This window comes from Chaetodon auriga, chromosome 16, assembly GCF_051107435.1.
Source record: "Chaetodon auriga isolate fChaAug3 chromosome 16, fChaAug3.hap1, whole genome shotgun sequence".
In the NCBI taxonomy this organism is placed as follows: domain Eukaryota; kingdom Metazoa; phylum Chordata; class Actinopteri; order Chaetodontiformes; family Chaetodontidae; genus Chaetodon; species Chaetodon auriga.
Genome location: NC_135089.1, coordinates 23648319 through 23662945, shown reverse-complemented (window position 1 = coordinate 23662945; position 14627 = coordinate 23648319). Strand labels below are relative to the sequence as shown.

Here is a 14627-nt window from a genome sequence, read left to right as displayed (position 1 = left end):
CAACTTGGCCACACCTCCACGGCAGAACTGGAAGGGAAACTCACACACAACACATTAAACAGAAAAAACATAAAACAATAAACAACGCACTGCATAACAGTGTGAGTAGTTGGAATTGGTCTAACTTAGCCTTACGGCCTTTTAGCCAATGGAGCATCTTCTCCGGGATCACTGCACTGATGTTGAGCCAGAGAATAGGGTGGTGGTGTCAGAGATCACTTGCCCCCTGCTGTCCTTTAGGAATTAATAAATACTGTGACATCGACTTTGTCTGAACGGGAGATCTATATTCAAACACTTGATCTTGCACAAACACTCTATTCTTGAAGCTGAAATCCGCAACTGTCCTTTGGTGGCAGAAATAGGCTGTTTTTGTCTCTGGCCCAGGTGTGAAACCACTGTTACATCACTCGGAATCTCCATCCACTCTTTATACTGTCTATGCTCTGGCCACATATAGGCCATATCAGCCATTGTCACTCATTTATCCATCCATCTATCCATTCCCACCCGCTTATCCGGGGCCGGGTCGCGGGGGCAGCAGTCTGAGCAGGGACGCCCAAACTTCCCTCTCCCCAGACACTTCCTCCAGCTCCTCCGGGGGGACCCCGAGGCGTTCCCAGGCCAGCCGAGCAACATAGTCACTCCAGCGTGTCCTGGGTCTTCCCCGGGGCCTCCTCCCGGTGGGGCATGCCTGGAACACCTCCCTAGGGAGGCGTCCAGGGGGCATCCGGTACAGATGCCCGAGCCACCTCAGCTGACTCCTCTTGATGTGGAGGAGCAGCGACTCTACTCTGAGCTCCTCCCGGGTGACAGAGCTCCTCACCCTATCTCTAAGGGAGTGCCCCGCCACCCTGCGGAGGAAACTCATTTCAGCCGCTTGTATCCGGGACCTCGTTCTTTCGGTCATGACCCAAAGTTCATGACCATAGGTGAGGGTAGGAACATAGATTGACCGGTAAATCGAGAGCTTCACCTTTCGGCTCAGCTCCTTCTTCACCACGACGGACCGATACAGCGACCGCATTACTGCTGCCGCTGCACCGATCCGCCTGTCAATCTCACGCTCCATTCTTCCCTCACTCGTGAACAAGATCCCAAGATACTTAAACTCCTCCACTTGAGGCAGGATCTCTCCCCCAACCCGGAGGGAGCAAGCCACCTTTTTCCGGTTGAGAACCATGGCCTCGGACTTGGAGGTGCTGACTCTCATCCCAGCTGCTTCACACTCGGCTGCGAACCGTCCCAGTGCACGCTGAAGGTCCTGGCTCGATGGAGCCAACAAGACAACATCATGCGCAAAAAGCAGAGACGAAATCTGCCGGCTCCCGAAACGAACCCCCTCCGGTCCCTGGCTGCGCCTAGAAATTCTGTCCATAAAAATAATGAACAGAACCGGTGACAAAGGGCAGCCCTGGCCGAGTCCAACATGCACCGGGAACAGGTCCGACTTACTGCCGGCAATGCGGACCAAGCTCCTGCTCCGGTTGTACAGGGACTGCACAGCCCTCAGCAGAGGGCCTGCAACCCCATACTCCCGGAGCACCTCCCACAGAATGACGCGAGGGACACGGTCGAATGCCTTCTCCAAGTCCACAAAACACATGTGGACTGGTTGGGCAAACTCCCATGAACCCTCAAGCACCCTGTGGAGGGTATAGAGCCAGTCCAGTGTTCCACGGCCGGGACGAAAACCGCATTGTTCCTCCTGAATCCGAGGTTCGACTATCGGCCGGATTCTCCTCTCCAGTACCCTGGAATAGACTTTCCCAGGGAGGCTGAGGAGTGTGATCCCCCGATAGTTGGAACACACCCTCCGGTCCCCCTTTTTAAACAGAGGGACCACCACCCCGGTCTGCCAGTCCAAAGGCACCGTCCCCGACTGCCATGCGATGTTGCAGAGGCGTGTCAACCAGGACAGCCCTGCAACATCCAGTGACTTGAGGTACTCAGGGCGGATCTCGTCCACCCCCGGAGCTTTGCCACCGAGGAGCTTGCAGACTACCTCGGTGACTTCAGCCCGGGTGATGGACGAATCGACCTCCAAGTCCCCAGTCTCTGCTTCCTCTGCAGAAGACATGACAGTGGGATTGAGGAGATCCTCGAAGTATTCCTTCCACCGCCCGACAATATCCCCAGTCGAGGTCAGCAGCTCCCCACCTCCACTGTAAACAGTATTAATGGAGAGCTGCTTCCCCCTCCTGAGGCGCCGAACGGTTTGCCAGAATTTCTTCGAGGCCGACCGGTAGTCTTCCTCCATGGCCTCCCCGAACTCCTCCCAGACCCGAGTTTTTGCTTCTACAACCGCCCGAGCTGCTGCCCGCTTAGCCTGCCGGTACCCGTCAGCTGCCTCAGGAGTCCTATGAGCCAACCAAGCCCGATAGGACTCCTTCTTCAGCTTGACGGCATCCCTTACTTCCGGTGTCCACCACCAGGTTCGGGGATTGCCGCCACGACAGGCACCGGCGACTTTACGGCCACAGCTATGGACGGCTGCATCAACAATGGAAGTGGAGAACATTGTCCCATTCAGACTCGATGTCTCCAACCTCCCTCGGAATCTGGTCGAAGCTCTCCCGGAGGTGGGAGTTGAAGACCTCCCTGACAGCGGGTTCCGCCAGACGTTCCCAACAGACCCTCACAGTACGTTTGGGTCTGCCAAGTCTGTCCCGCTTCCTCCCCTGCCGGCGGATCCAACTCACCACCAGGTGGTGATCAGTTGACAGCTCAGCCCCTCTCTTCACCCGAGTGTCCAAGACATACCGCCGAAGGTCAGATGATACGACTACAAAGTCGATCATTGACCTCCGACCTAGGGTGTCCTGGTGCCACGTGCACTGATGGACACCCTTATGCTTGAACATGGTGTTCGTTATTGACAAACTATGACTAGCACAGAAGTCTAACAACAGAACACCACTCGGGTTCAGATCGGGGAGGCCGTTCCTCCCAATCACGCCCCTCCAAGTATCATTGTCGCTACCCACATGGGCATTGAAGTCCCCCAGCAGAACGATGGAGTCCCCGGTTGGAGCACTTTCCAGTACCCCTCCCAAGGACTCCAAGAAGGCCGGGTACTCTGCACTGCCGTTTGGCCCATAGGCCGAAACAACAGTGAGAGACCTATCCCCGACCCGAAGGCGCAGGGAAACGACCCTCTCGCTCAGCGGGGAGAACTCCAACACATGACGGCTGAGCTGGGGGGCTATAAGCAAGCCCACACCAGCTCGCCGCCTCTCACCGCGGGCAACTCCAGAGTAGAAGAGAGTCCAGCCTCTCTCAAGGAGTTGGGTTCCAGAGCCCGAACTGTGCGTGGAGGTGAGTCCGACTATCTCTAGTCGGTACCGCTCAACCTCCTGCACTAGCTCCGGCTCCTTCCCCCCCAGCGAGGTGACATTCCATGTCCCCATAGCCAGAGTCGTTGTCCAGGGTTTGGGTCGTCGGGGCCCCCGCCCACGACTGCCACCCAAAACACAAAGCACCGGCCCCTTCTGGTCCTTCCTGCGGGTGGTGGGCCTACGGGAAGGCGGGCCCACGTCGCTCCATCGGGCTGAGCCCGGCCGGGTCCCGTGGGCAAAGACCCGGCCACCAGGCGCTCGCCTGCGAGCCCCAACCCCAGGCCTGGCTCCAGGGTGGGGCCCCGGTGACGCCAATCCGGGCGACGTGAACATCCTTGTTTTTTTACTATCCATAAGGGCTTTTTGAACCGCTCTTAGTCTGACCCGTCACCTAGAACCTGTTTGCCTTGGGAGACCCTACCAGGGGCATTAAGCCCCGGACAACATAGCCTCTAGGATCATTCGGGTACTCAAACTCCTCCACCATGATAAGGTGGCGGTTCAAAATATATAAAGTATGTCTCGGAAGCGGTCAAAAGTTTTCCATTCCTATGAATTTGTAAAATAACAAATAACAGTGGTATGTATTGCATTTTCTATTCAGTTGTTTGTGTCATGTGAAATTTATGCAGCTTTTACCTCATTCCATGTCCTTGCACACTGGTTCCTACAGGTGATATTCATTGAACAGCTTGGTCTATACAGTAGGAGTATGATTCCTTATCAGCATAAAATGCTGTGGGTATGATTAATTTGCTGTTGTTTCTGTAAGTAGTACTAAAAAAAGTCTACACAGCTAATAAAAATAAGATGAAACCAGAAGATGAAGATGAAACCAGTGCTTCTCAACCTTTTTGGCTTGCGAACTGTTAGAAATATCACGGGGAAATATCATACCAGTGGTCAAATAAAAGCTGGGTCTTTAATAATGGCCAGGAGCAGGGTCAATGGGAACAAACAAGAGCTGGGTCTCTAATAGAGGTTCAGGGAAAAAACAAGGGTAGATAAACTCCAGCTTGCTGTCATATTATGTCCATTCAAAATAAGCAGAATGTTTATTTCCATTGCTTTCATTTAATAAATGAAACAATATAAACATTCTATTTTCAACAACTTTTTCTTCTACTCATCTAAAATGTTAGTGTCTGATGTCAGTCCCTGTGTGTGTGTGTGTGTGTGTGTGTGTGTGTGTGTGTGTGTGTGTGTCCATTTAATACTCATGTTGTGGGGACAAAAACCTGTTCACACAGTCACATTGTGGGGACTCACCTTACTTGTGAGGACAAAATAAAGGTCCCCACAATTTAAATCATTACATTTTAGGGTAAAGACTGAGGATAGGATTATGGGTTAGGTAAGGTTAGGTTAGATATAGGGTTAGGAATAGGCAAATAGTGGTTATGGTTAGGTTCAGGTAAAAACGTGACATCCTATTGGATGTCATGGTGGGCACTAGCTCAGGGGAAAAGGAAAAGACATAGTCTTATTAAAAAGCCGTTTATAATAAAATCGAAGGATGATTCAAAGAGGATTCTCCCAAAATAAGAAGAAGGGGGAACAAAAACAAATCTAAAAGAGGTTAATGATACCTCGGTTGGTAAAAACCTTAAAATGGTATCAATAAAAGAATGAAATAAATAAAAGGAAATAACCAATAAAATTTAGGATGGGACTATTGTATTAGTTAATACAATAAAACACAATTGTCAGTTATAAGGTGCTCTAAGAAATTACAACAATCCAGTATATGGGTATAGAGTGAAACACAAAATTATGGTAAACAATTTAGAATAAATATAAGTCTCCAGGAAATGAATGTAAGTCTATGTAATGTCCCACAAGTGATGAAAACATCACGTGAGTGTGTGTGTGTGTGTGTGTGTGTGTGTGTGTGTGTGTGTGTGTGTTTGTAAATGTCTCAGTTAAACTGTATTTTGTAGTGATATCCAAGTGCCACAAGATGGCAATAGCCACATTTCAAGTACCACACGGAATCCTTGCAAGTCATTGAATTTTCCAGGACACATAACTGCAAATGTTTCACAACAAAAGTGTTGTTAAGAAATTAATGATGTATGATGTATAAACATACATTTGTATAAAGATGTATCTTGGTTGTTTGTTGTATGTAAACAACACTTACCAAACTCTTGTGGGAAATCCTGGAAGTTATTTAGGATTTGTGCCTCTCTTGCATGCTTCTGTGTACTGTTTCACTTATTGTTGGGGCCAAGTGACACAGGGTAGTAAGAGCCCACCTGAAAAACACATCAAGGAAAAGGAAAAATAGGATTCCATTATTATGTGATTTTGATCAAGAATCTCACACATCACCCTCACATGCATCTAGTTCAGAAGATGATGGAACATTACCTTATCGCGATCTCCAGCCAAAAAGAGGCCACGGCAAAGCACTCTGTTCCTTTCCATGACATCTATTAGGCCGAATGCAGCAGAATTGCTCTTCATATAGATACAACAGAAAAACAGATGTTATGTACAAGGGTTCCACATTTATTTGTCAAGTAAATTAGACATCTTTTAAGTAATTTTGAATTTTTTTTTTTAACTTGTATGCTGAATGACTGTAATTTTTGAGGAGTAGAGAGAGAGTAAAGGATGCAGGACAGAGGTGAGGTGAGGTGAGGTGAGACACAAATAAGAAACTGAAAGATACAGGGGAAGTAATTACACCATTCCTCCTTGGCATTCCATTAATTAGATTCATATTTTCAAATAGATTATATAGCCATTTAGTATCTAATTTTTTGATGATGTTGATGTCAGTACAAAAATTTTTGCATCTCCAAACTTTTGAGAGTGGCGCTACAGGAGAGGTCACGAGATCACCAGTATAAATAGTGTTCAGAATGACAATGCGCTCACCACATTTTATGGCAATAGATTTGATTTGTTTACTTGGAGCTAAGTATTAGACAGATAGACTGATCGACCAACTGACATGGTGCTCCCTTGACCCAGCCTGCCAACGGTAAAAATATCAGCTATGAAAACACAAGACACGTACTCTGTAAGTTATGTTAATCAGTATGTCACAATACAACAGACACCTTGTTGTCTTCTCCTTGCTGTCCTAATTAATAGGTCCTGTGTAGCCACAGTTAAGAATTTGCTCTGCGCAAGTTGATAAGACTGATGTTTCTTCAACCTTGAAAAAATTAACAAGAAAATGAAATACTAAATTAAATCACACTGAAATGGCAAGTTAAATATAGTATATTCATATCCTCTAATATTTTCACTATTATTTTTGTTTTAGTTATTGTTTCCATATTGTGTTATTGTTGTTTCACTATAGAATTTCTTGTAAATGCGAAGCATCTTTGAGCTCCGTGAAAAGCATAATACAAAAAAATTGTATTATTATTGTATTAACAGCAGGGTAAGTCCATAAATTATAAATATGACTTCTTGGTGGTGCTTGAGTGAATATAATGAGTTCCCAAAAGTAAATAGGATTCTTCATCTCTGTATCGTTAATGTGCACAGTAACTTTGAAAATATTCAATTACGTAGTATTTAAGTGCAGCTATGACTGCAATGAATCCTTAACATCCCTGAGACCATCAGTCTGAGGCTGGATATAATAATTTGTTGTGCAGCATATCATCTTGATGAATAATGAAAACTCCTTGTCATGTCTGTCAGGTCTCTGTATTATGTTGTGCACATTTCTTGTCTTGTCTTTCCTGTTTTATGTTGATATCACTAACCTTGTGTTTCTGTTTTAGGTTCACTTCCTGCACGCCCTTCACCTGTCTCGTCACACCTTCTCCCTGATTGTTCTCCCCACCTGTTTCCCATCTCCCCTGATTACCTCTTGTATTTTACCCTGTGTGTTTCACAGTCTCATCGCCAGTTCGTTGCGCTTCACAGTCCTCGTTCCAGCGTTTATTCTTGTCATAGTCATAGTCAGTATTCAATCTCGTTTTTTGTCTTAGACCTTGCCTTTTGCCTCTTGTTCCTGGATACCTCTGCCTGTCGTTTTTGATCTCCCGTGTACCGAACTCTGACTGGAAATAAACCCGCCTTTTGCCTGAACCATCCAAGTTGTACATTTGTGTCCACCTGTTCTGAGCTGACACTCCTGGTCATGTACATCATCTCTGGTAATGTTTTCTTCGTTTCCAGTCAAAAGAAAAATCATAACACCATTCAAAACTTTGGCACTGGACCACCCTGCGCAAAGCTTACAGCAAATATTTCCCCAGCAACTCTGGAATGACAGCAAATAAAGAAATGAGTAAAAACAAACTGCATCTGCATGGGGTAAGGAAGAGGGGGAGACAAGGCAGCGTGCACCAGAGGCTAAAGAGACAGGGCCTCCGTCGGACACCCCTGCCTATGATCATCCTAGCCAACGTCCAGTCACTCCGAAACAAAATCGATGAACTCCAGGCAAATGTCAAGTTCATGGAGGAGTACAAAAGTGCTTGCACCCTTGCCTTGACGGAGACATGGCTCAAAGAACAAGACCTTCAGTCCGATCTGGAATTAGACGGCTTGGGGAGCCTTTCCGCCTGGACAGAGACCCCTCTGTGACAGGCAAAACACTAGGGGAGTATGTCTCTATGTCAACAAAAACTGGTGTAACACAGTGATTTTTAGGGAGACACTGTGCACACCCGACATTGAACTCCTTGCAGTGTCTCTTCAACCCTTTTATTCACCTCGGGAATTCCCACAGTTATTTGTAACAGTTGTTTACATTCACCCAAGGGCTAATGCTGAGGTAGCTACCCAGACTATAGCCAAGACTGAGCAGCAGTTGCAGGCTTTGTCCCCTGATGCGCTGATTCTTGTTATGGGCGATTTCAATCACTGTCAACCAGGGAAGACGCTCTGTAACTTTTCACAATATGTGACTTGTCTGACTCGTAATGGCAAACGCCTAGACCTTTGCTTTGGTTCAGTAAGGGGTGGCTACAAATCAGTTTCTCGAGCCTTGCTTGGTTTGTCAGCTCATAACACTGTGTATTTACTTCCATCCTACAAAACCGGTCCTGAAGAGAGGAGGCAATCCTCAGTCTGCGGCACTGCTTCAGTTGTACAAATTGGGACTTATTCAAAGGCGCATGCAGCAACCTAGATGATCTCACAGAGACAGTCACAGCATACATTACTTCTTGTGAGGACTTGGTCATCCCCCGTAAACATATTTCCATCTATCCCAATAACAAACCCTGGGTGTCCACATGAATCAAAAACACAATTAACCAGCGCAATATCTGTTACAACCAAGGCAACACCACCAGGTACACAGAGCTAAAGAAACAAGTTAAAAGGGAACTTAAGCTTGCCAAATATAGCTATAAAGACAAAATGGCGTCACTTCTTCGCAACAATAACTAAGCCTGGGATGGGGTAAAGTCAATGATGGGAATACAGTCCAGGATAGCCCCAGTCTCCCTTGGAAATTAGTCCGACCACAATCTGTCCAATGAAGCCAACAGTTTCTATAATCGTTTTAACATTAATGATTTTAGTAAAGAACAGTCCCCCTTCAAGGTTGCGGCACCTGGGCAGAACTCCATCCGTATTAGCAAGGGCATGGTCCAGAGGCTTTTCAGGACCACAAAGGAGAGGAAAAGTCTGGGCACTGATGGCATTGGTGGCCGCACCCTTAAGAACTGTGCTGACCAGCTGGCAGAGATCTTCGCTTTCATTTTTGAATGCTCTCTCTATCTCCACAAGGTCCTCAGTCTATGGAAAGACTCCATAATTGTTCCTGTGCCAAAAGTCAGTGCACCCAAGCAGCTCAACAACTATAGGCCTGTTGCACTTACCTCTTTAGTGATGAAAACATTTGAAAAAATTGTGAGAAATGCTCTTTTAAACTCTGTAAAAGATGATCTGGACTCTCTCCAATTTTATGCTGGCTAATGGATTTTTTAACTGACAGATCTCAGCGTGTTAGAGTCAGTGATGTTTTATCTGATGCTCTTATCTCCTCCACTGGTTCACCACAGGGCTGCGTCCTTTCACCTCTTTTATTTGTTTTTTATACCAACATGTGCCAAAGTCAACACCAAGAACGATTTATTGTTAAATTTGCTGATGATTATGTCACTGTGTCTCTTTTAAAATTTAGATGACCAAGATCATGGCCCTGTGGTGTCAGATTTTATCAGCTGGTGTAATTTATCCTATTTAGACATCAATGTGAACAAGACCAAGGAGATGATAATTGATTTTAGGAAAAAACAGGATGCCATCTCCCCTGTAGTTATTAATGGTCTGGCTGTGAAAATTGTAGAGAATTATAAATACCTTGGGACTTTTATTAACTATAGACTAACCTTTGAGCATCAGATTGACCAGGTATGGACGAAAGCTGACCAACGCATGTATTTCTATCGCAAACTCAGGCATTTTAATGTGGACAACACTTTTATGAAGATGTTTTACTGTTGTTTTATTCAATCTGTTCTTACTTTTTCTTTTATCTACTGGTATGGGTTTTTAACTTTAAAAAACAAAAAACATCTGCATCGTATCAGAAATGAGTGTAGCAAGATTGCTGGAGCTACCTTAAATTACCTGCCATCCATCCATAAGAACAGAGCCATTAAGAGGGCATGGTCCATCCTGGATGATCCCAGTCACCCCTTGCACCCAGAGTTCAAACTGCTTCTATAACTTTGGTGCCAGCTGCTCAAGGAATGGGGCCTTTCTGTGTGGAGTTTGCATGTTCTCCATTAAAAAAAAAAAAAAAAAACCTGCTAAAAACATGCAAGAAGATCACCACCTGACCAATGGTGACAAGAAAGAACTGGGTCACCGGGCGCCGCTGTTGCTGGCAGCAGTTAAATGCTGAAGATTTCACTAAAAGTATGGCATGTGCATGTAGTGTTGTTGTGTTCACTGAAGCATAGCATATGCATGTTGCTTTGTGTTGAGTGATAAATAAAGTAATAAAGTTGTTTTTTTATGTTATATTATTATGTCCACTGTCTGGTGAGTTTTCATGTCATATTTAAGTCTATGTATGAATGTGTTCTCTCTGCTGGCTGCACAACAAATTGCCTCATTGGGGATAATAAAGACACCTTGATACCTTGATATTTTTTCCTGACAGTATGACTACAGTATGAGTATGTGTGAGTATGCTGAATCATGAAACTGAAAAATAGTTACTGTCAGAAACACACTAAACAGGCCATTGTCAAAATCATTTTAAGAGTATTGCAGTATTTTTCCCTTGCCACCCTCTTTCACCAACAGCCGAGTCTCTATGCCAGCAATCATCTCTAAGCAAATGAGGGGGAATAAAACATTAGACAAACTTGCTGCATATTCTTCAAAGACAAGGAACACTTTAACCACTCAAAAGGTACAAAAGTACTTCCATACTACTCTTGAGACAGCAACAGCTGCCATGATTTGCCCAAGACTGCAGCATGTTGCCTTAGGTAGGTTTTTTTTAAAATGTTTATTTATTTGTATGTGAGATCAATTGTGAGTGAGGTGCTTGAGGACTTCTTGGCCTATTGGTGGCACAGGTAAATAGAAATCATGCAGAGTGGAATCCCATAATCCCTTTACGGTCTCCAGTTATGGGGAACAGTTCAATCAGATTCCATATGCACCTCTGTATTTAAAATCAAGTAACCAACAGAGATGATATATCTATGTCTATCTCTCTATCTAGACATAGATATATACTATCTCAATTATAGATGCCATGTAGAGAGATTGATAGATTGACAGATAGACAGATGCTCTATGAAGATGTGTATTAAGCAATATTTGTGTCTTAATCCATGTGCATTATAAAATGGAAAGGTGAAATCCGGCAATCTCATTGGCTGTTAACTGTGATATAATGAGCGTATACCACAGCTACTATTCTAAAAAGCCTTATCACAGCATATCACTCCTCTTCAGGGAAGCAACAATGTTTCCATGACAACAACCAACTGTTACAGTACGCAGCAAAAAGTAGCCGGTTTTGATGTTTATTTTTTTAAGGCGTTAACAACATTCAAACATGTTCACGGTCAACTTTGATCTCCGGGGAGGGCTAACGATGGATGAATGGATTGAAGAGTGCCTAGTCTCCAAAAAAAGCAAAAGAAAAATACACAAAAATCCTGCACTGTGCGTCAATGAGTAATTAGGAGTCAAATAGCAGAGTACCATGGACAGCTCCCGCATAATGACAGTCACAGGATCAGCACCTTAACAGCGACTATGACACTTAGGGCTCTATAGGGTGATCTGTCACTGTCTGATTGAACAGCCTCATGGAAGTGATAATTTACAATTCTTTACATTATTTACTAACGAAATTCATTAAGACAAGTAATTTGGTGCTTTTAAAGTCATGATATTCAGATGCCACTGCTGCATCTCCAGGTGCCTGTCAGGCAGTCAGTGATCAATCAAAGCTAATACTATAAAAAAAAACTCTCATTCATTGAGGTTTTGGGTGGATTCTTCCGGACCACTCACTCATAGTTAACTGCGGGGGGGCCTCGCATGTTTACGTTATGGGGCTGATTGTCAGAGAAGCAACAATGTATCCATGACAACAAACTGTTACAGTAGGTAGCAAAAAGTTGCTGCAGTGTTTTGACAACGGTAACAAATATACCAAAGTAGTTGAACTCACATGTTTAAGGTTAACTTTCACCTCCAGATAGGGTTAACAATGGTAGATTGAGCAGTACTTTCTCCCCCACAAAAAGGCGAGGGATAGACGACATGCAGAGCTAACGTACGGAGAGGTGGGACTATTTTTTTTCACAGTGGGGCTATTTTATTAGATGATATGTATTTCTGTTTAATTAAAAACTACATGAAAATTATTGTGTTCCTCTTTCATATTGCCATTATTGGTAACCTTAGCTGTGATATGATGAGCGTATATCACGGACTGGAGTGATGTATTGCTTACGTATAACACACCATAACACATATGTCACAAAATAGGACAGTTGCCCCTAACAATAATACATATACTGGTTGAAAAGAACATGCAGGCAACATATGAGCATGCATGTCTTAAGTTAGTCCACCTGGATTCATCCTGATCCACACATAAACAGCTAAACTGATAACAATACCTCTCAAAGTTACTCTCCCCGTCTCCGCAGACACTTGGATGTAGTTCCAATGGGATATGGAATAGAATGGAATATTGGATATTCATTCTGGCATACAGGTTACGGTCCTTTTGTTGGCTAAAACAAAGAGACATAAAATTCATTACAGATTGAAAAGAGTCTGGATGAGCATATGTTTTTGATCACAGATATTAGAAGCAACATACTTTCTTCTCAAAAGAGAGTACCTCAGTTATCTAAGCATAGACAAGGAAGTTACATTTTGAATAAAGTACTTGTCATCCATGTTTCTAGAAAGCAGTCAGTCAGAAGCAACAAGTAGACCTGTTTTTACCTCTCATTCAGAATCTGAAAGTGTGTCACATTCTGGGGCATTACATTGTTTGACATGGAAGCCAAGAAGCTACACTGGCATAACTTTAAAGCAATTCTTGTGCTCAGCCTTTTGCATGAGTGAAAACTCCTGGGCATCATAGGGAAAAGGTGTGAGATCAAATTCTTCCTGTAAAGGAACAATCTTCCTGTTATAAATTATAAATGCCGCCCTCCATTTCCACCTGTTGAAGTTATTGGAAATATTTCACTGCTGGTTCAAACTATAATTCGATTACAATACGCATATTGGGTTTTGGGTTTTTATACCTTTGTACAGAAGCCATCCTCCAGTGATTGTTTCCATTCTTGGACATGGACATCCTTCTAAACAAGCTGGAGACCTAAAATGTAACTTAGTGTTATGAATTTTCAGTTTCGCTAATACTGTGATACACAAAGACAGTTGCTTGATGAGAAGGTGTGTCAGCGAATTAAAGCTAGATCACCTCTGAATGAGTCATGTCTTCAGGCATGGAAAGAGTTCTTTTCCTAAGACCAGCCTGCATGTGTTGTAGGTCCTGAACTGGTGGGGGGGTTGTGTCACAATTTTTGTGAGGAAGAAAAGTTTTACAGTTTAATGAGTTTCACTGTTTGGCTACCTTTGCTGGCTTATTAAACCATACTGAACTTTGCTTTGACATCTGCTTAAAAAATCCATGGAAAGACCTACTCGTCCTCTGTACCAAGGGTAGAACCCTGTTGGAGAGTGAAGATGAACTAGTTTAGCAGTGCTAACATTGCATCTAACATATCAACCTCTGTAGATAATCTACATTATATTCACAGTTTCTAAATTATACAAAAGCATTATCAGGTCAATAACCACCACAACAATTTACCCTTGAATATTACTTACTGTAATATATCCCTTAATGTTATTTGTCAATGTTTTGATGCATTCACATTGAACAGCAGGGGATATTGGTGAGACAAGTCAAGGGGTAGGTGTCAAGAAACTGCTACTTATTGACACCAGTACCAAGTGGTTTGGATACTGATAAACTATTTAAAATAACAATAACATTCAGTGGCTTGGACAACAACAACACAAACTACAACAGAGCATAATATATTTTACTAGCTTTTGTTCAGTGTACTTTTCATTCAGCCTCCATTAATTCCCCTGACAAATTGGCATGAACAAAGGCTATGGTTGCATGCACTTAGCACAACATATCTAGATAATGTTAACCTGACATGAAGACAGGCAAGGTAGATGGTCAGGCACACCCGATCATCTGTTTGCATGCTAGTTCTCTCTCTGTCACACACACACACACACACACACACACTCACACACAGAGTACACAAACGGTGCAGCTAAGTAGCTAGCAATCATTATGGATAGCAATTTAGCTAATGTTATTTAGTTAGATAAAAGCTAACTTACATGGTAAACCTCAACTTTGCTTCTTACTTAACACAACAAAATATCAAAACATCTAGGACAGCACAGACAACATATCTAATAAATACTTACATTGTAGGAAGTGGGCAAACTTCAGGCAAACTTGTGTCCCCAACCGCCAAGCCTCGCACTTGCTGCACTGAACAACATCCGGGACACTGAACTGTCACTCAAAAACTCATTAGCCAATGAGGACGCACCGTTTAAAAACCCGCCCAAGTGAGTCAGAATCGTGAACAAAAAGTCAGGCAGTGCAAACAACAGAGCTAGCAACGAGAGCAAAAGTGTGATCAGCGAGAAAGAAACAGAGGAAACTACGGAAGCTCTGAAAGGCAAGGTGGAAAAAAAAAAATAAAACGGCCAATGTTTAAGTTTATCTCGTACGTATGAGTTAGTATCTCGTACGTACGAGATACT

The 14627-nt window shown here is 43.8% G+C and overlaps 1 protein-coding gene across 5 annotated transcripts in view; it reads right to left on the bottom strand.

The window, feature by feature from the left end:
• The window catches only part of tspan4b (tetraspanin 4b), a 34602-nt gene that overhangs the window by 15527 nt on the left and 4448 nt on the right, over nucleotides 1-14627 (bottom strand). Inside the window, exons 1-3 of one of the 5 annotated variants that reach the window (XM_076753684.1) lie at nucleotides 12428-12506; nucleotides 5712-5801; nucleotides 5482-5596 (exon numbers count right to left, since the gene is read on the bottom strand). The exons of 3 other annotated variants lie outside the window; for them this stretch is intronic. The gene's annotated coding sequence lies outside the window, so the exon portion shown is untranslated. Of the gene's footprint in view, nucleotides 1-5481; nucleotides 5597-5711; nucleotides 5802-12427; nucleotides 12507-14627 lie in introns of those variants that run through there. One more of the 5 variants, XM_076753685.1, reaches the window with a different exon arrangement.